The sequence below is a fragment of the Haemorhous mexicanus genome, chromosome 16 (genome assembly GCF_027477595.1).
Source record: "Haemorhous mexicanus isolate bHaeMex1 chromosome 16, bHaeMex1.pri, whole genome shotgun sequence".
In the NCBI taxonomy this organism is placed as follows: domain Eukaryota; kingdom Metazoa; phylum Chordata; class Aves; order Passeriformes; family Fringillidae; genus Haemorhous; species Haemorhous mexicanus.
Window position 1 is genome coordinate 12,844,962 of NC_082356.1, and position 26,439 is coordinate 12,871,400.

At 46.1% G+C, this 26,439-nt stretch overlaps 1 pseudogene; it reads right to left on the reverse strand.

The window, feature by feature from the left end:
* Positions 1-447: 447 nt before the first annotated feature.
* On the reverse strand, positions 448-16,765 carry LOC132334963 (telomere repeats-binding bouquet formation protein 1-like; annotated as a pseudogene).
* Positions 16,766-26,439: the final 9,674 nt, after the last annotated feature.

Below are 26,439 nucleotides of genomic sequence, written 5' to 3' on the forward strand. Positions count from 1 at the left end.
TGGAAAGGGCCTCTCTTTGTTTCCCTGCAAGGCTTCCTCCCTTCAAATGCCATGTCCTAAACCCTTCCCTATGAACAAGCCTCCAGATCAGAACATGAACCCTCCAGATCCCAGCACTGAGATCAGACTTGCCAGGGCCCCATCACTGCTGTTCAAACCTCCCCACAAAAGCACCTTTGGCACGGGATGGCTGCCAGCTGACAGAGCAAGCACAGGGACAGGCATGAAGACAGAGCCCCAGCAGTGTCACTGCCACGGGCTCTGGGCTCACAGCTCTGCCTGAAGCTTGTACCTGCTCTGCACAAGCTCCTTCAGGCAGGTGTCCCAGTCCCCTGCAGCTCAGCTACCTCCTGCTGACCAAGGGCACCCAGAGCCCAGTGTGCCTGTGCCAGGCCAGGCTCACAGGCACAGCACATCCTCTGCCCTGGCCCTGCAGCTGTACCATGCTCACTTGTGCTCTGAGACAGCATAGCTATAAGGCTGGAGAGCAGAGGGGGTGAAAAAGCACCATCTTTGCTCCAGCCCAGGGGCAGGCAGGGCAGCTGTTGGCAGTCAGCAAGGAGGAAAACTCTCTGACCTCTTTGTTCCTCTGGTGCTTTACATCATAATGAAACCCCTTCCCCTAGACCTAGAGATGGCCCAACATCTATCAACAGCCCTCTGTCATTTCCATCCTGTTCCCTCTGCATCTTCCCTTGGCAATGCTCAGGGATGTGCAGGGAGGGGAAGCAGAGCCTGTCAGGCCTGGCTGCAGTGCCTGCCAGCACGGGCCAAGGTGTGACTGGCTGCAGGCTGCCTGCCCACGGCCTGCAGCCAAGCTCACAGCATGCAATGGGCTGGAGCCAGAGTGCAGGGAAAACAATGGCTGTGCAGATCATCCTGTGCTTTGGCTCCCCCAGTCTCACCTTGTTCTCGGCGGGGCTGAAGCGGATGCGCACAGGGGCAGAGGCGCCTGCTGGCACCACATGGTACACATCCCTGGGGCACGCCAGCTGGAAGTAAGGGCAGCTCTCCATGCACACCTTCACCAGCCAAGGAATCTGCAGCAAAGACACCAAATGATCATTGTGCCACTTGTGCCAACAGGACCAGAGGAGACCTGTCCGTGCCCTGCTGGCATCCCTCCTTGGCCCCTTTTCCAAAGCACTTTCAGCTCTGCAGGCACAGGCACATCATTCACAAGGCTGAACTGGAATCCCTTCTGTCTTCCTCCAGCATTCTGGCCAGGGCCAGTAGGGCAGTGCCTGCTGGCAAGGAAGGGCTGAGCAGGTCAGCACCAGCAGGATGGAGACAGAGCACCTGAACCAAGTCATCTGCCTATTCAACAAGGCCAAAAAACCTGCTGGCTTCTGCCTGCACACAGCCATGCAGTTGTCATGTTCCAGAGGGGGAATGTCCTCCCTGAAAGCAAACCAGCACATTGTCCTGGGGGAAGGAAGAAATTCCCCTCTAGCAAATCTAGCTTTGGGTAGGGACCTTGTGAAGATACAGTCAGGCAAGCAGAGCAGCAAGAGAGGAGATCAAGCCCTGTGGCCTTACTGGGAAGAAAAGCAAACCTGAAAAGCAAAAGAAGGAAGGAACACAGCAAGACAACCCCTAAAACAAGGAGATGGCAAAGAAAATTGCAATGGGCAGTAAAGCAGCAAGGAAGAATCATAAAACCATGAGAGCAATCACCTTGCCCAAAGTGACAGAAACACAGACAGGCTGTGCCTATTGACTGTGGGCTTCAAAGGCCTTTTCTGCTTGGAGAAACATGACCAGCACTGACTGACAGTGTGGTTCCAGGATGAAAAGCCAGTCTTGGCTCTCCAGGCCTTCTTGCTGCCTGTGCAGGCAGGCTGGGCTGCTGGGCATTCCTGCCTGCAACCAGCAGGCCAGGTTCTGCCCTCTGGCATTCACAGACACAGCAAACATGCATTTTCTGGCACACTGAGAGCATCAACCCCTGAGCACCAAAATGCTCTCCAAAAGTCTAAACCAGATGATTTGGACTCTCTCCCGTCTCCTCCCACCAGCCCACTCTTGGCACAAGCCTCACTTGAGAAAATGTTTCCCTGACTGAAATTCCAATGGTCTCAAGTTTTCCTCTTCACACTGGAACACAACTGCTGACATTTTTCAACCTTTCCCCCTCTCAGCTCTCTTGGCAAACTGCAAAACAATCCCAATTTCTTCAAGTGAAGCTGGAAACCTCCAGGAGCACATGGATTTGGATGTGCTGTGGTTCTCCAAAGAGAAAGCAGAGCACCGTGTTGCTTTTGGAAAAGCTGAGCTGAGCTGGATGAAGCTGAGCAGGAGCCTGAAGTGGCACCTAAAGGCCTCTCACTGCTTCTGCTCCATCAGCCTGATTGCAGGTCTCTTTCAGAACATGTTTCCTGCAGTGCCAATGCCATTGAGGAGAAGTGATTCCAGCACAAAGTGCAGAAGACTCAGCCCCTGAGCTGTGACTGTGAGCTGCACAAAGGGAGCCAAACTGGCTGAGAGAAGCAGAGATTCCTACCAGGAGCCAAGATTAATTAAGGAGACACAGGGTGTGGGATAGACTCAAGGCAAAGCAGGAGAGCAGGAAAGAACTGTACAGCCCTCAACATTCCTATCAATCCAGAGCTTGCAAGAGAAGGAAACTCCTTTGGGATAGACACCATCAATGCATGGCCAAAATCAGGGGACAATTCCCAACACAGGAAGATTTCCAGCATCTTGCAGAACAAGGTGCTGAGACATTTTCTTCTGCATGTGCTGCAGCAGAGAACTTGCTTTGCTGTACATTCAGGGAATGACAGCACTCTCCTTTTCCAGCACAGTGTTAAAGCTCCGGGTGCCAGCACTTACCTTGTCCTTATTAATAAGAGACAGCTCCATCTCAAAGACCTTCCGAGCGATGAAGTTCTGAAATACCAACTCTGGTGGGGAAACCCCAAACCAGCTCTGTTTCGGGGCAGCTGACGGCAGCTGGAGAGGTGAGAGAGAGCAGGGAGAGCTTCAGCTGCTGGGAGGAAGGTTCATGAAGGAGAATCTTCCACTGATCCCCAGGGAAGTACAGACTCTAGGCGAGCACGTCTGCCCAACCCACACTGGGCAAACAGTGGCTCACCCACCTCTGCTCTGAGTGATCCAGAGCTGCTGGGCCACACAGAGCAGGCTCAAGCCAAGCTGCTCTTTTGGCATCTATTTCTCCAGGTTTCTTTCTCCACAATGCCAGGCAGCACTTCCCTTAAGCACAGCCCTGTGCCCATGTGGTCACAGAGCTCTGGGGCACTGACTGAGCATTCATGGAGTAAGTAAAACCCATGGATTTACAGGAGACTCCATGGGAAACAATTCTGGGATGTCCTTTACTCTGAGACAGGGAACACAGGCCCACACAACTGCAAATATCTTTTATGCTCTAGAACTTAAACATCAGTAAGAAGAGCACAGGACCAGAGGAGGTCACAAGCAGGTCTCCTATGGGACTTCACAGCAGACACATTCTGCTGAAGGGAATGGCTGCAGCACACTGTCCCTTTGTTGTGCCCTTCCCTGAGGTGTTCCCAATGCCCCTCTCCAGGGCAATCCTTAACCACTTTGTTCCACGTCTCCTGCTGCCAATTTCCTACTCAACAGCCCACCTCAGTCACCTGTCCCTTTGGACTGTGCTTTCTCCTGAGCTAATCCTGCCAGAAAAGCAGCTTTAAACACACCTCTTAGTAGGCACTGATCCTGATAAAGTACATCCATTCCCTTCTGCCCAGGGCCAGTCCCCTGCACATCTGGCAGCCTGCAAAATCTAACACCCCGTCAGGGTCCAACACATTGTTCCAGCCCAAAGCAGGAAGGCAATTTGTTTTGCTAAATCTCAAGTAATTCCTGCAGATCCTTGGCCTTCAAAGGCCAACACTGCCACTCTGGAGGGAATCCTGTGACCTCAAGCATTTGATGGTGACCACACCAAAGCTAGAGGAGGCTATTTCAGCAGGAGAATGGCAAATGGCAATGTTGTGCCTTTGTGTCCCCAGCCTTCCCCCATTAGCAATGGCAGCTACACTCCAGCACAGCCCAGCAGCTTCAGCAGAGGTTATTTGTGTTGCTTAGTGCACACCAGGACTCCCAGTCCACCCCTCCCAGCAGTTTGCAATAACAACAGCACCTGGACACTGAGGTGTTTTGCTGGAGGCAAGCCTGTCACAAGCACACACCCCCCCTTCAAACTTCCTGTTCAACAGAAAGGAAAAGAGCAGGAAAAGGCTACCTTTGGACCAGTCTCACTCCTGTCTGGAAATGGGCCAATTCTGGGCAGAATACTCCCCCCAGTACTGGCCTCCTTCTTCCTGCTGGGAATCTTCTCCCTCTGGAACTTAGAGGGAAGCAGCTGAAAGGCAAAAATACACCAGCTAGAGCCTCAGAGATGGCTTGTTCAGAAAGGCTTTTCTGGAACAAGTGGCACTGGTGAATAACTTGTGATCACAGCCACTAGGACAGTCCTGGGAGCCCTGGAAGTTTCCTGCTGAAATCCTTAGCATCAGTAAATTAATAATACAGAGTGCAATACACACACTCCAGCCACATGGCTCTGTCCCATTGGCTTCTCTGTGATTGGATGGGACATGGTTGGGGATTTCTGCTCTTTGGGCATTTGTTTCCCCTTCCTTGGACTGAAGTAGTGACCTTTCCAGAAAATGGGGAGGAGCTCTCAGAACTGCCTGAACTCCATCCCTGCACAACACTCAGAACTCACAGCAAGGAGATATCGCTGCTGGCTGAGTCCAACAGATGCAAGAAAACAAAGCTGTACCAAGAGGGAGGTGCACAGGAATGTGTCCAGGTTTTGGTTCTCCCTGTTAAATTGCTTTCTCCGTCTGGGCTGACAGAGCCCTCCACAGAAGAAAACAGAGGGATCTCCTTGACAGAGCCTCAGCAGTGGGGCATCTTGAGCCAAGGGAGCTCCAGACAGCAAGGGACCTTTGTGGCCCTGGCTCCAGTGCTGCCTGCAGGGCTGGATCTGTGCCCACAGGAGCTGGGAGAGAACAGCTGCTTTGGAAGCTCTTCCAGCTGGGACCAGCCATGGCTCTCAAGGCTTTGGGCAGAGTTTGAGCTTTTCTTCCCGCACATGCCCAGGTGCCCAAGGGCAGGATGGTCAGAGCAGCACAGGTGAGTGCCCAGCCTGACAGAAGGAATTCCTGTGGCCAAGGGAAAGGGACAGAACACGTGCTCAGGGCTTCAGCTGTACATTGGTTTCACTTGGCTCCACTGGCACAGCCAGGCAAGACACAACTGAAGCATCCCACAGTGTTCCCTGCTGCACCAGGACAGCCCCCAGCAACAGGAGCACGGCACAGAGGGCTGGGGAGGGGCTCTGCAGCTTCACAGCGCTGCTGGACAACAGGGCCAGGGAGAGCAGGGACACCAGGGCAGGTGCCAGCCTTAACACAGCCCCAGTGGCCACTCACAGTGTTTGGCTTCAGCCTTTCCCTGAGCAAAAGACGAGGTGGTGGTGTCTTCTTGGGCAATCCAGACGCCATCTCCAAGGGATGATGTCACAGAGGGAGACAGTGCCTCAACAAAACTGGAAGGAGCAACAATGGAACTCTGAAAATCCACAACCCCATCCATGGCAGTTTCAAGGCATATACTGGTGCTAAACAATTTGATATGATTTGAAAGTAGCTGAGTGCTTGTTTGGCATAAGTAGCTAGTATAGTTAGGCCTCTAGTTGGACTTTATTTGAGCTATATGGCTGCCTTGTGCAATTCAAAGATGGCTGCCTTGTACAATACTGCAACCTGGAGCTCAAAAGCTGAATATTAATAATAGTTGGAAAATACCAAGCTGTAGCTTAAATATTACTTAAAAATAGCTAGAGTGGGCCTTCTTTTCTTTAGGCTAAAGCACCCCTGCTCTCTCAGCTGCTCTTCACAGGACTTGGGAGAGACTGGAATGTTATGGCTAATGGCTTAAATCTTGTTAGGAAGGACTTTTTGCCCATTCTGACAAAACTGAATAAGGAAGCTGCCTCCACTGAAGCCCAGCCCTCCCTGAAAATGCCTCCTTATTCGAACTTAGGACTGGGAGTTAAGCCACCTAAGGGAACTTGAGACAAGATTAAGGTGACACTATTGTCCCATTAGCTCAGGTCTGGGGAGAACTAAACAAGGCTAACTGAGAAAAATGTATCCACAACCAGGCCAAACCCAGCAGCTGTCCTGAAAATCAGCTCTCTCTGCCTTCAGGCTGGGGAAGTCATAGCTACAGACTCATCTGCTGAGGCCAGCTTTGCACACAAACCTCCCATCAACATAGGGGGAAGGAGGAAATTTTGGGCTTGTGGCACAACCTCTGGAAAGGAGCAGTGGACACCCATCCTCCCTCAGACAAACAGGCTCAGCACTAAAATCCCCCAGCCCCAGAAGGCCACATCCAGGGGACATTCCCATCAGGGGCAGCTGACGGGGTGTCAGAACCCATCAAAGACCTCCAGAGTGCCCCCAGAGCCATTCCTGAGGCCTTGCACCAGGTGACTGCATGGCATGCAAAGGAACACAACAGATCTGAAAATGCACAACCCAATTCACAGCAGGCTCAAAAGGATATACTGGTGCTAAAGATTTTATCTTATTTGAAAGAAGCAAGAGACAGAGTCCAACTTGCCCCACCCCAGGGAGGAACCTGGGCAGTCCCACCTTGCCCAAATCTGCATGAATCCATTGGAGTCTCATGTTTTGTGACACCTCACCACAGAGAGGACCAGAAGAGGATTTCATGGTATGCCAGTGAGATCCATGCAATGGTGATACTTTCTACTTTCTATTTAATCTGTCACTCTCTTTCTCTCCCCCGCCCCAACTCCCTTCTCTATTTCTCTCTCTCTCTTCCTCACATTTGCTGTTACATCAAATCCAGACAATTGACTTTTGCATATGGTCCTGTTTGCACCTTAATTCAGGAGCATCTCCCTAATAATTTTAAGAACCAGACCATAACAACCCACTGAAACCTGAGCAGAACTCATTCACCTTTAAGCAGTTTAAGTCATCGCTATAGGGAAAAAAATGTCTAGATGAGTACATTTAGGAAATTCTGCATTTCTTCAGTGGGAAAAAAGCGCCATCAGTAGACCATATATCGTTCATCTATTCAGCTGCACATTATCCCATCCTCTATTTCCCTTTGGAATTCTCTTTCAGAGCACAGATGGGACAAAACCAAAAAGCACAACTTGAGTCAAGCTTTACCTTCAAACAAAATTCAGGACTCCTCGCTGGCAGAGACCAATGCCCTGCGAGTCCAGGGCTCGCTGGCAGAGACAATCTCTGTGAAAAAGTCACCGAGCGAAGCGCTGAGTGCAGCCGTTGCACGAGCCCAGGCGGCGAACAACCAGCCCGGAGCGCGCTCTGCAGCAACTGAGGCGGCGGCGCCGTCACAGCCCGGTAGCGGCGCCCGCGGTTCCCCGGCAACCGCAGTACCCGATTGTCGGGGCCGGGCCGGGGGCGGTGACACCGGGCGGGCCTCGGTCCCCGCTCCTTCCAGCCCTGGTGCCTCCTCGGTCCCCGGCCGGAGGGGGAGGAATCCGCTCTGGGGCCCGGAACGTGACGGGCCACAGCGGCAGCGCTCGATATCGCCGGGGCCTCGGCCCCAGCTCCGGGCTGCTCCTGCACAAGGAAGGCGCGGCCAGGGGGGGAACCCAGGCTCTCACACTTCCCATAAGTGTCTAAAATCATGCACTTCAATTAAAACAGTGAGATGATTGCACAGAAATAAGGAGTGTTCAGCCTTGAAGTGGAGGGAGAAGCAAAGGCTCTGATCTTTCTTCCAAGTGGCTCGACTTTTTATTCAGTTCCCTTCAATCCCGTGTCTCAGATCTTTGCCCTTCCATGCAGCAATGGACACTAGAATAGCACAGAGGGGGAAGCATGTCCAAGTGGCTGGTAACGATTTTAGTCGGGGGGAGGGAGAAAAGGACAATTTCTTCTGCAAAATCATACCTATTCTTGCTTTTCCTGTGCACTTCAGAAGAACCCGAGAACCTCCTGGACAGTCACTAGAAAGACTGTCTGAATAACTGATGCTTAAAGCAACTGTTTTTATAGAGCATTGTGGTTACTTGACAGACACAGGGATATTCCACACAATTTCTTTCCAGATCTACTAAAAGCAGATCTAGAATGCTACTTGAAGTCATCTTCCCAGGGCTGACAGACTCTCAGATTCTGAAAACCTCTACGGTTGACAGTATGAAGAAATATTCTGAGTGTTGTCATTCTAGTATGGAGGCAACTGAGGTGGTGTTAGAAAAGCTATGGAAACAGGTGAATTTCCTTCAAACATAAAGTAAGAAACAGGGAATCCAGCAGACTTGATGACTGCATGGCAAGAGCCATAAAACCTTTTTATAATTATCTGTGCAGTGAAGATGGTAGAGCCCAGGTCCATTTCCCAGCTGAAGAAACAGTTAATTTTTCAGCAGCTGGATAAGGATTACGTCCTGCATTTGCTTCCTCCCACTCCAAACTTCAGCCAAACAAGCACCTGTCAGCATACACTGCCTATTGACCCAAATGATTTGAAGATGTTAGTTAGTGGCTTTATCCTTGTACCTTACAAGGATCTACCTCTTACCATCCTTGGTTTCTTGTCTTTTACTTTTGAAAGCAGAGGTTTTATTGTTCTACCAGTCTCAATCATATCCTGAAAGACATAAAAAAGGAAATGATCTTTCAAGTTGGAAAGGAAAAGCAGACTGTCAGTGGATTAAATGAGAGCATACCAACCTGGCAGCAGAGTAAGATACTTAATTATTTTATGCAGTATGTATTAATATGAAAAGAAGGGGAAAAAAATCCATGTCATTGCACACCTCCTTCAGTCATTACCTACCTCTACTACTAACACATTCTGAAGGGGAGATTATATCTATATATAATATTCACCCTTTGGGGTAGATCAGTAAGTCAGTTCCCACAGCCATACAACCCTGAGCATTTCATGCATCCAAATATTAAATTTACAGATTTGAATGTCCAGCATTTAAAAATTACTTCAACTGCTTTTTCTAGCTCATAGAAAACCCGAGTTTACAACAAACTAGAATACTTCCTACAATACAGATGCCTCCATTCTCTGCACACCTGTAACTCAGGCTGATCTATAATACTGATAAAAGTTGCAGGTTGTAGTTTCACACAAATTCAACGTTTTTTCCTGGGTTTTTTGCTCACATAGAACAGGCTTTAAGGCTTTACTTTTGCTTGCTCCTTAAACTCCGGAAAGATGTGATTAGTTTTATCCTATTTTGGTAAGTAGGTCAACCTCATCATGCTGTTTTTCAATTGAGTTTATTCTGTGTAAAATTACTTTTGCTTTCTTCCAGTTGTCTTGCAGACATCTTTTCCTGACTTACATATCCAATTCTTCTGCACTGTTCACATTTAATGAGTTATCATATCATTTCAGAGACAACTGTTCAGCTTTATAAAATATAAAACAACATAATAATTAAAATTTTATCATGTAAACACAACATTTAAGAAGTATTTATTATATTTTAGTATGCTGAGGGACAGCCCCAATCATTTACTGCAAAATTACAATTTTTATAAAACTTAGATTTATACATAAATGTTAACACACTTGAAATATAAGCTGCTGTTACAAGAGGAGAACTTGCAATTATAGTTCCTACAAACTGTTTCCACAATGATGCTGTGAAAGAAAAAAAAGCTTTTTCATTGAATTTACTCTGGGTTCTTCACCAGTACGAGTCTCTGCTTTTTTAAAAAAACAACTCTATAGTAATGGACACTACAAATCTCCACACCTCAATCTGACACAAACCTCTCCGTTGTGCTTGCAGCACAGAAATGGAGATACAGGTTTGTTTTCTCCTCATTAGCAACTGCACACCCTCCACACTCTAGAGATTAGAGGACAAGGTCTCTCTGTTTCATGGGAGGAATTGTACAGATAATTAATAAAAAACTGAAACAGGGGGCCCAAAAATACATCCTACTTTAGAAAAAAAAAGATCAAGATTTCTTAAGATTGGAAATGAATGTAGACACAGTGATTTCAGGCTTGATTATCTCCTGGTTTATTCCCTCCCTCTAGTGGTACACCCCCAGGAAGAAAGTATCCTCGGGGTGATAAATGACAATGTTGATATTTTCCAAACAATTTAGAGATGGGAAAGCTTAAGAACTGGCCCTACATGGAGAGGTTTCACAAATGCATTTTTGCAACACTCTTGGAATTTTTTTACTTCTTTTTTGTTTTTGCCTAAGTCAGTTCTTGATGACAAATAGGCAATTTCTGTGCAGAAAACAAACATATTTTGGAGTATACAGAATTAAAAAAAATCTGCCACAGAAGTTAAAATCACTTGGGGAATGAGCAGAACACAGAGATGGAAACAATCCCTCTCCTTTTTAAAGCAGTCACAGCAAGCTTACTCATTTGTTTGCAGCTCTGCAGCACAAAAGTAGCAGCTTTGACGAGTTCCTCGTCCTGAGATTCTGTCAATACCTGAATCATGAGTGGCAGACCATTGTTCTGAGGCAGCTCACACTGGTTCTCTTCTAGAACAGGACATGGTAAAGGAAAGGTTTGGTTTCAGCCCCACACACTTTCACCTTACAGTCACTGTAGGGGCCAATACTGGCAACTCTCTGCAAGTTTCTGCAGAAAGAGAGATTTTCATTCCAGACCCGAGCCTGCTGCAGTGACACCAGGAGAGCTTTACATCCCACAGGATGATTTGACCAGAACTCAGGTTGCTGTAAGAAAACTCAAGAACTGAGACCACTTATTCGATGGAGTTCCAAGCTCATTTAATTGTGGCCTAAATCATTTGAATAATGACTCCTGTATTTCTTCTCTTCCATGACCTGCTCTTGGAGTAGATATGCAACATTTCTGTGAGGCCTGGGATGCAGAAATATCAAAATCTCAAGGTTTCTATTTAGCAAATAAAATCAGTACCTTAAGCCTGGTCTAGCCAATCTGTTCCTCCTCATTTCTTATGTCATTGGCTGAATTTTTATTGTGATCTCATTCACATACGGAATCATGTAACTGGTAACTTGTAAACATAGTTCATTCTTCTTTAAACTTAATTTAAAAAAGGAAATAAGAACTTTTAACGTTTTTATTTTGACAGTGTTGACATTTGAAGAGAAACCTTTTTTCTGTTGAAATAATTTAAAAATAATTTTTCTATTTAAAAGACTATTTCCATTAAGTCTTGTTTCACTAATTCTTCATGAAAAAATGTCTGTTAAAATAAATTTATGACCTCTTGAGCTAATTATTGAACATGTTATTGGCACTCGGAGGATAAAAATCAACCTTTTTGAGCAAAAGGCCTTTTTCTTGTTTCTCTAAACATACATGAGAAAAACCAGAAGTACAAATGAATTTCCCTTTCTCTTTGCTTGCACTACCACAAAATACCAACTGAGGTGATGTATTTGTACCAGATATGCTTGGGCAAGCCCTGAGGAACATAACAAAACCATTTCAGAGCTACCAACTGCTTCTGGGTCTTGAAACCAATGCTCTTACATGGCTTTTACAAATATTCCCGGCCTTGTAAGCAGTGGAGAAAAGCTGTATGTGCCAAGGACCATGAAAAGGGGGCTCAAGACAACCCATTTGCTAGGTCTGGATGGTAGTAGCTTTCAGGTCTGGATTAATTATTCCCTGTGACACCTAAGCCCAGCTCAGCATTCTTTCATATTTAGTCTACTTTTCAAAGCTACTAAAGACACTTCCTGCTAACAAGCTTTAAAATTTAAAGATGGAACTTCCTAGAAAACTTTTTGTCCAAATACTGACGTATTATTTAACTGAACTCTCTCTCGTGTTCCAGTCTTGATGAAGTGACACCACAGGAGGAGTCAGTGGATGAGAATTTAGGAGAAGCTGACAGACAGGAAAAAAGAAAAAGCAAATCTTACCACAAACTTCAGTACAGTGTCCAATTGTTAGAATAATACTGATTTTTTTCTCCTGTGCTCAGTGTCTCATAGGACAGCAGCTTCAGCAGCTCTGACACAGTGGGATACTTTGCCAAGACAACACTCATGGCAGCTGTTGGTTAAAATGATTGGAAGGAAAAGAAAGTCGATTGTGAGTCTACAGGAATTATCCAAGGATCAAATGCTGGGTTTGGAGGGAACTGTACAGAGCCCTCAAAGCCTTGGGCCTGCTCAGCCCTGCCCTGCTCCACCTTGAACAGCTCAGATTACCCCACCCCTCCTGTGCTGCTCCCAAATCCAGCCCTGCCCATCCTCCCAGTCTGTGCTCCATGGAGAGGAGGCAGAAGATCTGATGAATGAGGAGGGCTTTGCACTGTGCAACTTCTGGAGATCCCTGCTGAGTTTCTCCATGTCCTTGATCAGCTCCAGCATGGAGCCAGAGAGAGTTGAATAAGCTTTGACACGCAGAGTATCTGCCATAAAAAGAGCAGGGGGCAAGCCCTTCCTGGCACTGGCAACACCACTGCTAGAGCATCCACGCTGAGGCCCAGTCCTGTCACACCCAACAGACCTGAAACTACCCTCACAACTAGTGCAGGCTGATGTTTTTCAACTTTTGGGAACTTCCATTTGAAGCTCTTATGGCAGAAGTGTGAGATACAGCAACCATGGCCACAGCACAGGCTCGTCAGGATCACAGGTTTCTGCAAACCTTCTGTGGAAAACACAAAACCTCATCAGGAGAGCAGTACCCGGCCAGCAAACCAGAGCAGAGTGTGCTGTGCAGAAACACCACGTCCGTTCAGCTCCACCTCTAAATGACTAAAGCTTCCTAAAGCTCCACAATTTTTTTTTCAGCCATAGGCATAACTCCAGGATCCAAACTGACTGGTCAAATCCAGGCCCAGAGCTCAGCTTTACTTACCCAGCACGGGCTGGAGCATCTCAGTTTTAATTTTCAGTTGGGTTTAAATTTCACTGCATTTATTTGAGCAATGATGGGACAGTAATCCGCCTCAGATGAACTGAATCGCTCCCCACTTACACCTCTGAGTTTTAAAAAGCATTGCAACATCCACTGGGATGTGTAGAACTTAACTGCCTTTAAGCATTCATTTCTGCAACTTTTCCACCAGCACAAGACTTTAAAAATAGCATTTTAAAGTTGCCACAGATCAAAAATGTCTTTCCACTCACAGTTAGTCGCAATACAGACATCCAGAGTCTTTGTTACTACCACTGCAAGTTTCATGCTGGAGTGACACAAACAGGAATCATGCATAAGCTCAAGGAGAACTTTGGCTAATGTATCCAGTCCTCCAATAGAAACAAAAGATTTCTGCACATCTGCTCAGTGGAAAAAAGAAAAAATGTGATTTAAGCAACAGAGTTTGCGAATTCTTTTAGCATTTCACCAAGTAAGTCCATCAGAGTTTTTCTGTGCATGTGTCAGTCATTACATTTCTTATATAACAGAAGCCGGAGATACATTAATCTCAAGAAATGCAGTAACTGCATATAAAATAGTTCCAGGAAAACATGACCCTGATATGTGCACACAAATGGCAAACATCATGCCTGAGTTCTACCTAAGTCATTGTTTTCAGTCATGTCACAAGGACTTTAATTTAGACACACTTTTAATCAGAACAGCTCCCAGCAGTTTCACTGACCCTATCAAATGTAAGCAGACTGTGGCTATTTGTGGCCTTGAGCACAGCGCAGTGTAAGTAAAGATGGTGGAGTACAGTGGTCAGAGTAAAAGTGGGAAGAACAGCAAATGACTTTGTAGAGATTGACAAGAACGGAAAACCCATTTAGCTCTCGTATTAAATTTCCTTTTATCAAATGCAAAGCTGTGTAAAGCTTGAGCTGCACTTCCAGTTGTTTGCAACTGTGAGACCAAGAAATGAACAGATGGGACGAACTATCTCAGGCTCTGTGCAACTCTCGAGCCACCCTTTGGCATAGGGAAAAACCCCACAGCAAATGTTCTGATTATCTTCTGGAAAAGTAAAAACAAATTACCCCAAATCAAAACGCAATGAAATCAACTTCAGCTGAACAGTAAAAATGAAACCAAAGTGTTACCAATTTGGAGAATATCTCTGAACTTCTTCCACAATTTCAGAGAAACACGTCCCGTGCTGGGGGTTGTTGACACAGGCACAGAGAGTGCTGCACACTGAGGACCAGAGCTGATAGCACGGATCAGTGTTTTCAGCTGACAGATTCTTCTCAGATGTGGAGAGAGTTGCTCTGTTGAGAACAATGCAAGCAAGTCCCAGATAGCCAAGGAAACATAGCTGCTAACCAGCCTATTATTTGTCTGTTTGAATTGCAACCCTGTTCACCTGAACAACTGCAGCAGCAGGCTGATGCAGCCTGTGTCTCTGACATGGCTTTGCCCATTTTCTAAAAGAGAACACACACAAGACTCCAGAGACAAATGCAACTGCAGACAAAATCTTAACAGCAAGTTGAATTTACATACATACATTCCCTTTCCTAAGCACATATCCTCCCCAGAAGGAAATATAAAATCATATCAACATATTGGTAAATAACCTTCCTATGTCTCTCTCTTTCTAGACACTCTCAGAAATTATGGGTTTGCATTTGCAAACTCTCTTTTTAGAACTAGACCACGTTCTGCTGTTTAAGGAAATCCCAGTGAGCAATGACCTGCTTCGACAATTCAGGTTCAGTTACATGCAAACATTCACCTTTATAAATTCACTTCACCACAACATTGCTTATTGCATTTTCCAAAGTTTGGACTGCAGATTGGCAAACAGAAAAGGAGTGTTGTCGTAACACAGAAAAAAAAACCAACTTACCATTATTTGACACCAGTACTAAGATGACAGAAACAAACATTCTTTTCAAGTTCACATCAGAATCCTTTTTAATTCAAAATAAAATGAGTTCTTCAAGCAATGTAGAAGTACACAAAGTCTGCTGACAAGACACTGAAACAAAAAGTGAAAACCATTAAGTCCTAAAGTAAGCTACTCATCATCCTAAATTATTAAGTTTCAGTTGTGGCCAGTATGTGGGGAGCAGAGACAGGGCAGGACTATGAAGTGCCTGAGGGCTTCCCCCTGCAGTGAGTTCTACACCAAGCAGGACCCTGGCAAGCTTTGGAACAATCCAGGAGTCACTGAACACTTGCTGCTGAGGGAGAGGGGGAGTGCAGCTGTCTGGTAACTTAAAGACACCCTGTGTGCACAAGTCAGCAAGGCACAGATCAAATCTGGGGATGGACAGAGCAACTGGGGCACCTTCCCTGCCCTTGCTCCAACTGACAATCTTGTAGTCTCATTTTGTGAGACCAAAAGGAAATGGAGACAAAGCAGGAGCACAAGTAATGACAGGAGGCCATAGCACACTCAGAAATACAGTGTTATTTTTATTGCCTTTACTCTCTAGAATAATCCCCAATGTAAATAAAGCTGCTTCCTTTACGATGCAATGAGCACTCGACTTGGCAAGGTCATTTCTAAACATCAAACCACCAATTCCTCCAAAGTATTCGCTTGCTTCACCCACAAGAGGAAAAAAGAACAGAAACTTTTGCTTCTGTTTCTCTGCAAAATGAAAGGCTTCTAAGATTTTCCAACATCTCAAGCCTTATGTCCTTTAGACATTTTTACAGTGCCCACCAGTTTCTTGGCATATATGGGGAACATAAATGCCTGCATTGTTTCTAAGGAAAAGTCTTTCTTACTGTTTTGTTGGCAAATGGAATAGACAGTGACCACAGCCTCCTGCTGAGACAGAGGGCAGTCCATCTGAGATTTAAGGCATTCCAGCAGTAAGGTCAGTAAGGTTTAAATATCTAGGAGCAAACACAAAAAACTTCATTTAAATTGTTATCTTTTCTATTAATCTAGTCAGTATTAGAATAAACCTGTCAAAATGTAGGTGTATTTTAAAACAGGGGGGCAAGTGAGCCAAAATGGAGCTACATCACTTCTATTCAGCCACAAACAACAAACCTAGAAATATTTCTGTCCATCCTTTGTTATTTGAGCATGAGTTCCTTTGCAGAGTAACAGCCTCCTTTTAATATTTCTGGCCTTTCATTACTAGTAATTCTTAGTAAGTCTGATGTAAACTACTAAATATTACAGTCACAGTTGCAAGGTGCATTAAGTGTAAATAATACACAGCCATTAAAGTATTCAGAGTGCAAATAAAATTCAGAGTGCAGTTGAAAATCTGTGGAGTAGTAAGGAAAGAGTCCAAGAGCACAAGGCTGCTCCGTGGTACTGAGGTACAGGAGACATAAACCATGCAGCACAGCAGCAGAGCCCTCAGTCAGGTGGGTGGAGACAGAACACAAAATATTCTCTGGGCACCTACACACAACCCTGGGTGGGAAAACAGACTTGGAAAATCTGCTTCTTAGTCTTTGGGGTATCATTAAAAGACTTAGTTGATAATTATTTCTAACAGTGACAGAAGGTATTGTTAACAGTAAACCCTTACAAGGTTTGAGGGTTCTTAAAGAAGTTAAAATACAATAAAAATGTGGATAAATATTAGCAAATTAAAACCAATAAAAGTGACTTTGTGGTGGTGTGTTTTACTATGTGTGTAGGTTTGGCGTTGGATTTACCCTTTGCATATCCAGTACAGTATCCAAAATGTGGAAACTAGGAAAAGCATGTTCTCCCAACTGCTCACCACCCCACAACAGGCCTATCACAGTCTACTAAAACTTTGCAAAATTGATGCAAATTATAATGACAAATTATATTAGATATCTTACCACACTGATTTATCTGCACCTTTTGAGTGTTCATTTTTTTTAAATCTCTGCTCTTGTTCTACAACAGCAAGGAAAAAGTTTTTTCAGTTCTGTTCAGATTAGCAGTGTTTATAATATATGCAGTAGAAATGACACCATTTTTCCAAAATGCACTTTTCCCAGTTTTCTGCTTTTACTTTGCCATCTCACACACACACAGAGAGTTGAATGTATTCTTGTACGGCAAAGTTTTCCTTTGGAAATACAGTCTTTGATAACTGCCCTGCATTTGTAACTAACAGGTGATCACCTTTTGAGAGTGGACATTCTGCAGAAATCAGGTCGTTCCATGTTACCCCTGAGAGGCACTGTCAGTAAAGAACATCCCCTGCTCTGTGTCACTGATCACAACAAAGCTGATCCAACTTTCCTTACAAGAGTGGCCAACTTTGCCATCAGCCAACAACTGGCACTAAGACCAAGTCATGTTACTTAGGGGGTGGACACTCTAAAACACTCGGCCTCCTGCTGCTCAAGGAGCCACCAAACCATCAGCATTGTTCTGGCAGCACTGATCAAACCAAGGGCAGTGAGCACAGGGACATGTTCATTACAGTGAGAATCCATTGAAATTCCCCAAAGACATTGCCACATTACATGAACCATGCAACCCACAAAACCCCACAGCATTGCTTCTTCACAAACCCCACGGGGCAGCCTCTGAGAGCAGAGCAGCAGAGTGACATTCAGCTTTGGAGGCACAAAGATGCTCCCTCAAACATGCCCCAAGTCCCAAACAGGGAAGGCTGATGCAAGCATCACAGTAACCTCTTACAATTTCTCCAAAAATTACTTAGCTCCAGGTAGAAACTTTAAATCAGTGGCAAATGCAGCTTAAGAATGGATTCATTTTCCTTCTCCAAGTTGAATCAAAGTAAAAAAAAAAAGTGGCTCACAGCAAAATCATTGTCATCCTAATGAAGACAGCCAGCCTTGCTTTCTCTTGGGAGTTACTGATTGCCCCCATTCCTTTGCTGCTTCCCTTACACAGCAAGAATTGAGAGAGTTCGTCTCCCTGCAGTCTTTCAGAAGTGATAACAGACATGCATTTCATTTTCCTGCAAATCCAACCCTGCCACAACAAGGAAAAGCTTGCCAGCCTTCCTCACCTCTTTTTGTCCTACTGCCACCACCCTGCCAGCCTAAGAAAAAACACAACTCACCCAAACAAAAGGAAGGCTGTAAAAATGAGTTCGCTCTGGAGCTAATTGCTTTTCAGAAGAGTTTCATTTAATACATGTTTATACAATTATGCAATATAAGAAGCACAAGGGGTTTAAAACTGGATGTATACAAGGACACATCTTGACCTTTACCTGCATCTTTTTGACTTTTGCAACCTACAGGAGGCACGCAAAATAGTATTGATAAGCCAGCATACATTAATTAGATGCAAATAGCTCACCTCGGTTGTTGCATCACAGAGCAAGGTGGAAAGACAACTAGATTTGCTTCAACAAACAGCTAGCAAATGTTGCATCTAAAATTCTTCTCCATCAGTTACGGAAAATAACCCAGTAACATTGCTTCAAACCTCAGAAACCACTCCTGGAGGAGTGCAGATCTGTCAATGTGTGTGCTCAGCAGCACCAGAGCACATGGCTGGCACGGTCAGTAGACCAGCCAGCCCGAGCAGGACTTATCCTTCGAAACCCAGGGAGCAAAGGCCAGAGGGGAGAAGTGCGGGTTGTTGGCGTCCTGTGGAAACCAAACCCCACAGCAGCAGCTGAGGCCGTGAGGATGCTGCGCTGTGGAACAGGACTTGGGGCTGTCCTGGCCTATTTCAGCTCCCTCGCACCCTCCTCCCTCAGATGGGCCGTGTGTGATTCACAGCTCCTTATCAGAGCTCCACTCTGAAGCCTTAGCAAGCACCCCAGATCAGCCCAAATACAAAAGGGAAAGAACATATACAAATTTAAAATAAGGGCGGGGGGAGGGGGGTGGAGTTGGAAAGCAACAGTTTAAAGAGAAACAGCAGCTGCATTCTTCTATGGGAAGGCTGGGTAGTCCCGAGGGGGGAAATGGGGCACGGCTCGGGTACCTGTGATCCAGTGGCGCAGGGGACTCCGGGCAGACCCCGAGGCGAGGCGGGTGCCCGCTGCCAAGCGCTGTCCGGCTGAGGGATGGGATCTGCGGGCTGAGGGGTGGGATCTGCGGGCTGAGGGATGGAATATGTGGGCTGAGGGGTGGGATCTGCGGGTTGAGGAGTGGGATCTCGCGGAGCTGAGGTGTGGGATCTGCGGGCTGAAGGACAGCGGAGGCCCCGCCGGGCTGAGGGCGGGGATCTCGCGGAGCTGAGGGCAGAGCCTGGCCTGGCCCCTCAGGAGGTGCCCAGCCGCAGCACCGCCCCAGCGCCTCAGGGCGCGGCCGCCCTCGGACTCGGGACAGCCCTGAGCCTTCCCCTCAGCCAGGCGGGAAGCGCTTGGAATTGTGGAACCGTTAGAGGTGAAAGAGATCTTGAACACCATCAGTTCAACGTCAGCCCAGCACTGACACTGCAAACCCTAAACCATTAAACCATTTGCCGGTGTCAGATCCAGAGGCATCTTTAACATCTCCAGGGATGGCAAGTGCACCACCTCTCTGGCCAACCTATTCCCAGGCATGAACACCTGAGCAGTGAAATTTTTTTTCTAAAGTCTAACCTGAGTTTCCTCTCAACGTGAGGCCACTTCCTCTGGCTCTCAGTGCAGGCCCAGCAGAAGAGAGCAGCCCCCCCTCAGTGCACGCTCCTGTCAGGGAGTTGGAGAGAGCGGTGAGGTCCCTCCTGATCCTCTTTTCCAGACTGAACAAACCCAGCTCCCTCAGCTACTCCTCATGGGACATGTTTTCTAGAGCCTTTGTGAGCCTTGCTGCCCTTCTCTGGACACACTCAGCCCCTCAATGTCCTTTTTCCTGAGGGGCCCAGAGCTGACACAGCCCTCGAGCTGTGGCCTCAGCAGTGCCCAGCACAGAGGGGCAGGCACTGCCCTGGTCCCGCTGCCCACACTGCTGCTGATCCAGGCCAGGTGCCATTGGCCTCTTGCCACCTTGGGCACACTCTGGCTCACACTGAGGCGGCTGGTGACCTGCAGGATGTGGCATTTGGCCTTGTGGAACCTCACGCCCTTGTCCTTGGCCCATTGATCCAGTCTGTCCAAGTCTCACTGCAGAGCCTTCCCATCCTCCAGCAGATCCACACTCCCACCCAACTGGGCATCTGCAAATTTACTGAGGGTGCTTTTAATCTCCACCTCCAGATCATCAATAAAGAAGTTAACCAGGACCAGCCCCAAAACTGAGCCCTGGAGAACACATTTCAATGCAGCTCAGTTTGCATACTCTGCAGTTGGAGGCTGCAATGCCCCCACAACAGAAAGAGCTGCCATCCCTTGGCATTGGGGTGCAGGAAAAAAACCTTGTGCAGGAAAAAAACCCTTTTATTAGGTGAATATGGCTGACAGAACTGAGCTTTCAGGCACACACTCCCTTTCCCTAATGACCCTGAACTCAAGAAAAGGTATTTCACCTTCCAGCTCTTTGCACCATTGGATCCTCAGACCATCAGAGCTCCACCAGCCTCTCTCATCCTTTTGTGCCTTCTCCACACTCAAGCTGAGGAACAGCTTTGATAAGAAAAAATGCAGTTCTGCTGCCAAGGAGGTGAGCCAATTTGCAAATGCAACTTACCCTGCCAAAAACAGCTACTGCCTTTTTCTTTCAGAGGTGAGCCATCAGAAGTAATGAAAATGTGTTGCATTTTAAACCAAAGAGGAAAAGAAACTAAAGCACTCACAGAGGATTTGGCAAAGCCAATAGGTGCCAGTGTGGCTTATCCTGTTGGCTGCTCAGTTATTGCAGCCCTTTGCTACTTTACCATTTGTCTTGTTTGGAGATTGTGCTCAGCTATTTCAGTGATGGGTACAAGAGAAATTTAAAAATCATAGCTGATTGCAAAAAAATAAGCCTAGGAAAATGTAAATAGATTGTGGAGTATTTACATCAGGGTGATGACAGTTACCACACAGAGACCAAAAGAAGCCCTTTTAACAAAACTTCAATTATATCCTTGTTCCTCAAGCCCTACTATCCATTTGTTTGGCTGATGTAGTATAATGTAAAAACACTGTTCAATACCTTGTATTGTTTATACTTTCCAACACTTCTGTTGTGTTTTCTAAAAGCTGTGAGTATTTTTTAGTTTGAAAAAAATCTATTATTTTGGTAGCAACATTGCAGTTCTGTGTTTCCTTTTAGTACTCAGCTGAAGAAATAAAGAAAGAAAAAGAGCAGAAAAAGTTGCTGAGGTGGAAAGTAGATTACAAGGAGCAAAGTTACAGGAGATGAGCACATTACTACTGCTACTCCTTAACAGCATCTCTCACAAAAAGCAGACTGGCTACACTGTCCCAACTCCATCATTTCAACTCTGCATGACTTGTTTCTTGCTTAGCAAAGCTGAGCTGAGCCATTTTTACCTAATATGAATAACAACTAGTAATACACACAGTTCTTCTGTATTACTGCAACAGCACTAGGTACCCTTAGAATTTTTTTGGGCAATTGCAGTGCCATCCCTAAATTTAAACCAGTTCAAGATATTATTTGTAGCTTATTCTTGAAGGTAATTTGTAGCAAAAGTCAAAAAATTATTGCAGATGGTCAGTGACTGGACTGTTATGTGTATGGGATGCACAGGATGATTTAAGTGCTGCTTCATTCTGTGTGACTGCAGGCTTTGAAAAGAGTAATCCCACTTGGAATTTGGATTCTATTTTGTCTCGGGAATTATGGATCCAGAGTAACTTGTTAGAAGCTTGTGCAAAAAAGTCTCTGAAGTTTGCAGCAGAGCTGAAGTGTACAGAAGGATGAGAATTCAATGAATAATTCAATGAATACTTAGAATAAGTTTGAAAAGCATATCTAGTTATCCTACTGGCTATGTCCAGTGACTGTCCACTGCTACAGTACAGTGCACAATGTCACCAGGAAAATTGTGAATGTCATCTTCAGACTGATCTATTCACACATTTTATTTTTGATCAGAGTTACTTTCTACAAATTACCAAGCTGTTTTGCCTTTTTGAGGCTCTTGGTTTTTTTGTGTGAAGTATTTGCATGTATAATACAGGTGGCTCCTGTGTCTTGGTTTGGAAAGAGAGGTGTTTGCTAAGGAAGGCAGGAGCCTTTCTTGAAATGGAAAAATGTAAACCCCTTCCTTCTGAATTGTTATAAATTTGAAATTAAGGGGGGCTTTCAGGTAAAAATATGGGAGCAGGAATAACAGTTCTTTATCAGGGAAGTGTCAGCGATGGAGAGAGACGGGGAGACTGACTCGGTGATCAGAATCCGATTTTATTGTGGGATACAAGCACTTATATACTATTTTAGGGAGACTAGTAAAGTGTACTACAGTGATTAGGTTACAATCACCTACACAAACTTATGCATAAAACAACATCCCTTGCTTGCAGAGTTTAATGGGATTTTCTTTTTCCAGCAAACCCATCTGATTTTTTTCTAGCAAACCCTTCTTGCAATCAAGGTCTAATTTTCAAAGTTCTGTTTGTTTTTCCAAGGCATCCTGGTATCAAATCTCTTATGTTAACCAGGTCCAAAGTCCATCATCTGTCTTCTGTCCTCCAACAGTCCAACATCTTAACACCTGAATTATATTACTGGCTGATAGGAATGGTTTAGATTGTAACCTCTGTCATCAATGTACAGCTCAGATTCTTAAGGAAGCACCCTGAAGGAGATGATGCCTATTTGGAAAACGTGGGGGTTCCCAGGAGGGGGCACCTCTGATCCAGGGCATTGAGGCGCTGCCTGCAATCGTCCATAACCGCCCCTAAGGAGCCTCCAGGGCTTCACCCTCCATGAGCTGCAGCAGACGTGTTGGGAAAGGTGACAAGAGCCCGTGGAATGGTCCTTGTTGCAGGCAGATTAGCCACTTGCAGCTCTTCAAAACTCCCTCCCGCGAAAAGTGAAAAAACTTAAACCGTTCCTAAATGTGAAAACCATGTTCACTCTCCTGTGAAAATGTAAAGAGTTTAGTAAAGGACAATGGGAGACCAGGACCATGGAGCAAAGGTTATTATGGCCGGGTGCATCTTGGCACTCAGCCAGGAGCACCCTGTTCCCTTCGGGGATCCCCCTGATATACTTTTTCCCTTACATCGGCCTGTTGCATATTCATGGACCCTCATGCATAGCAAACTTTTCCCCAAACTAGTTTACCTGTTCCAAGAATTGTTTAGCATGGCTCTTCCTTTGATCTGTCTTTTTAGAGCATGCAGATTCCTTGGTTCTGGTTTTAGTCCATTCTTATCACCTCCAGGTTTTGGGCCTTGGTCCACTCTGATTCTTGTCGGAACTCAGGACATTCCTTTGGGAGTCCGGAGTTTCCTGAGACCCTTGCCAGGGGGCTCGGAGACCCTGGCACACAGCCCAGAACACCAGTGGGTTCGATTATGAACCACGGAATAACTTGTCACCTTTATAGAAAGAGATAAAAGCCACAATAGTGTAAATAGTGTAAGAATAAAATAATTACAGAGTCTAAATGTAGGTTTTAGGATTTTTGGTATAGGGGTTTCTGGTGACAAGATGGAGGGATTTGGGCGTGTCTAGCCTTTCTTCTTCTTCTCTACCTCCATCTTGTCTGGTGATGTTGGCACTTTTAGATTGGTCTAAAGTAAAAACTCACTATCTAATATAGATGATAGGTATTGGAAAATAACTGTAAATATTGTACACGTAGTTTGTAGTATATAAAGATAACACCGCCCTGGAGGAGGGGGGAGTGCCTCTGGCTGTCCTGCCAAACGGATCTCGGCTGGACAGGGAGAAAGAACTTTATAGATAAGATGCAATAAACAATCTTGAGACCGAAAAAATGAAGAGCCCTGACTTCTTCTTCAAGCACCGGGCTGGGAAAAGAAACTTTCGAACTTTAGTCGGGGTCACTCTGACCAGCTAGAAAGAGAGACCCCGGCAACTGGCGTCCCTGGGTGGGCTCGAAGAAAGATGCGGCAACTGGCGTTCCCTGGCTTGGCTGCAAGAAAGACCCGGCATTTGGCATTCCCAGGTGGGCTGCAAGAGCTGGGCGGCAAGAGAACAACCCGGATGGGCGGAAAGAGAGACGGCTGCAAGAGATGGGCTGCAAAAGAGAGACCACGACACGTTAAGCAGCAAGAAAGCACCCAGGTGGGCAGTTGGCAGGCAGCCACGCCACCAGACATCAGCCGCTGAAACACAGCCCGTGAAGAGAACAAAAAAGGACAAGGAAAAGAAGCAGGCACTCCCAAAAAGAAAAAAAAAAAAAAAAAAAAAAATCCACACAGAAGATCCAAGATTCAACTTCTGCTAAACAGACTCGCATCCAGATCTGGCGGTGGGGCCAGTGACCAGGGCGACCTCCGGACGGACCTTGCAAATGATTCAGCTTTTGGTAAGAAGGTTGAGATTTGAGAACATGGAGGGGACATGCTCTCAGGAACAGTTAAGGATTTTGTCAGCCTTAGAAGGTCTGGCAGCCACACACCTTGTGAAAATCTCTGAAAAAAGGTAAAACGGCCTTGAAGCTTTTATCCCCAGCAAGGATCATGTTAGAGGCAATTACGGCAAGATCCCGGAGTAGAGCTAAAAGGTCATTAATTGTTAATCCCACAGGGGCGGGGGGAGGAGAGCAAAGCTCAAAGCAGAGATTGTCTCTGGTCCCAACCAGCCCTGGGGAAGTAGCTCCCGATGAGAGGGAGCGGGAAATAGCTCCCGATGAGAGGGAGCGGGAAATAGCTCCCGATGAGAGGGAGCGGGAAATAGCTCCCGATGAGAGGGAGCGGGAAATAGCTCCCGATGAGAGGGAGTGGGAAGCAGCTTTACCGCCTCCAATTCCTCTACCCCGAAAGCCCAGGAGGCCTCCAAAACGCCCTGAAACCCCAGAAACAGCGGGGAGTTCGGGTTCCGATTCGGACGCAAATACGGTCCTTACCCCAGATGAATTAGAATTTTCATCTAGCGAATCGGAGGGGCAAGAACGCCCTGTAGGGGCAAACCCTCCCAGTTCTCGAAAACAGCAGGGGAAAGGGACGGGAAAAGCGTCCAAGTCGGAAAGGGGGGGCGAACGGGGACCGGAGGGGGAGGAGGGATTGCTCTCTCGCGGCGAGCGTGGCTGCGCGGCGGCGGCGGCGAGCGGCGGGGGGAGCGCAGAGGCAGTGGGGGACGCGAGTTTCGGCGCGGGGGCTGTGAGCATGACACCGACAGCGGCAGCCTCAGCTGGCGCAGTGCCAAAGACGCGCGCGCAGGGCGAGACCCGCGGGACGTCCGGGAAGGGCTCTCAAATCATAGCGTCCACGTCAGACGCGGGCGGTAAACTTGGAGCAGCTGCAGGGCTCCAAGCGGTGCCCGTAGGCAGACGCAGGAGACGCGTGGTGATGATGCAGGACCCGGAAGTCGGGGCGCGAAGGGTTTTTTCCCCAGTTCGCGGACGCGGGACGGGCACCCAGCCAACCGCAGCAGCCAGCACACAGTTTCAGCCTCCATCGAAATCTCAAGTTGGAGATTTTTCGTGGGTGCAGCACATGTTGAGTGAGGCACACCGAGCTCTTCAACAGGCTAGTCCCACAGAAGTGACAGAAACAGCATTTATCAGATGATCAAGTCTCAGATGCAAAAGATGGGCGTGGAAAAAAAAAAAAAAAAAGTTGTCCAAAAATCAGAGAAAAGTGAGAAAGCACCAGGCTTTTGCCCAAGATACAGAAAAAAGAAGGGAAAATCAATGCAAATCAATGTTATTCCAAATATGATGTAGATGGAAATCTATTTTGAAAAATGCCTCTCAGGGAGAGAGACGGCACCATATAAAGATAGAAGTATTAGTAAGGATTCAATTACTCAAAGTGTCTCTGAAGACAGAGCATTTGAGAAACATCAATCAGATCCTATCTGTGGGGTCATCAGCTGATTCTCCAATGGTTCAGAGTTTTAGGGATTGTTGTCAGTGAGTTTGTAACCTTTGTTATTTTTAGATTTTATAGGTAATACTGATAAATAAGGATTGCTGTTAATGTTATATGAATACTTTAAAAAGGTTGTCTTAACTCCTTCAAATACTTCCTGTTGATAAGTTGATTATATAATGAGAATTCTCAGAATTTGTGATAAGAATTATTATCAGGGTATTGTAGTGTTTATAGCCAGCCAGTGTTCCACTATCTCTTTTGTGAGAAGCCACGTCTCTTCAGAATCTTGTCTTTATTTCCTAACTACTCACAGGTTTTTGGATTTCTTTTAAATCCAAATTGCCGCTTTTGTGGTTTTCTTCATTTATTGTTTCTTCAGTTATTACAGAGGTACTTCAGCCAAGAATTCAAGAAGTCTACTGTGTTTGAAGAATTTCTATCCCAACAGAAGTTTCAGAAGGATCCAATTATTTAATGGTTTGATAGATCTTTAATCCTAAGGTTTCCTATTCATAATTGCTGTTTTTAAGAGTCTCATTTTAAGAATGTGCTAAGTGATATCCATCAATTAGAGTTCGGGCTCTGGCCAAGTCCTAGCTCTACTTGAATGGAGTGATTGACAATCAGCCCAGATGTTTTCTGCATCAAAAAGTATTCAAGTCCTTTTGGCTTGGCAATTTGACCGTCTATGATAGCTGAGCCTGTTTTCAGAAGGAGTTTGGAGAAA